Below are 1,152 nucleotides of genomic sequence, written 5' to 3' on the forward strand. Positions count from 1 at the left end.
GAGCACGAGAACAAGAGACAGAAGAAGGAGAGACTCAGAGAATCATGATGGTTGAGTTCAAATGGATTTCTTTATTTCTTCCAGCGGTGCTTCAGTTTACAGGTAAGAATACATATATCACATATATAAATGGAAGGCACATTGTAAAAAATAACTTGATCAATATTATTAAAGATTCTTTATTAGCTACATTTGATTTAACTAAGAAAACCAAATCTGTTGTTTCTAATGTGGTGAGTTTAGTGAACTCTTGGAAACTAAGGATAAAGAAATAATCGTCACTAACTATGAACATAACAGACATTTTCTCATTTCACTTTTCATCATTTTCTCAACAGCAGCAGCTGAAAAACTTCCCCTCTCCTTCACTGTCAGAGTTGGAGATGAAGTCACTTTGCCTTGTGAAAATGTGATAGACAGTCAGCAAGAATGTGGATATACTACATGGACCTTTATTCATTCGGGAGTAGAGCTGGTTAGATTTGGGCAGATTGGTGAAAACGCCAAATCTAAATCAGACAGACTGAGTGTTACAGAGAACTGTTCTCTGGTTATAAAGAAGGTCACAATCAAGGATGTTGGTCCTTACATCTGTCAACAGTACAAATCAGGACAACAACAAGTTGAAGACTCTCCGGTTCATCTGTCTGTTATTAACAGTGAGTATTTCCATCATAATGTTTTCAGCTCAAACTGTCTTGTTAGAACAATATACTGAAACATTACAATAATTATGATCACAGTGATGAAGTTAACTTTACTCTTGTTGTCTTTCTCTCACAATATCTCCATCTTCACCAGTGACTGAACGTGAGGATGCTGATAAGGTGACGTTAACCTGCTCTGTGTCGACGTATGAACACTGTAGACACACAGTGATGTTGCTGTATGAGGGTAAAGATGTGGATGACGATAACCAAGGAATGAGGGCAGGGCAGGCTGGATACTGCTACTCTACTCTGTCTTTCCTGGATTCTCATTTTAGTTTCAAATCAAAGTCTAACTTGAAGTGTGAAGTGACAGATGGTTACTCTGGAAAAGTGCAGCTGTTCACCTTCAGCCCTCAGTCCTCAGGTGAGAAAACAGGTGAGAATATGCTGAGCTGTTCAAGATGACTAAAACCACCAAAACATTTGTTTATTTGATGACTTT

Source organism: Micropterus dolomieu, linkage group LG10 (assembly GCF_021292245.1).
Source record: "Micropterus dolomieu isolate WLL.071019.BEF.003 ecotype Adirondacks linkage group LG10, ASM2129224v1, whole genome shotgun sequence".
NCBI lineage: Eukaryota > Metazoa > Chordata > Actinopteri > Centrarchiformes > Centrarchidae > Micropterus > Micropterus dolomieu.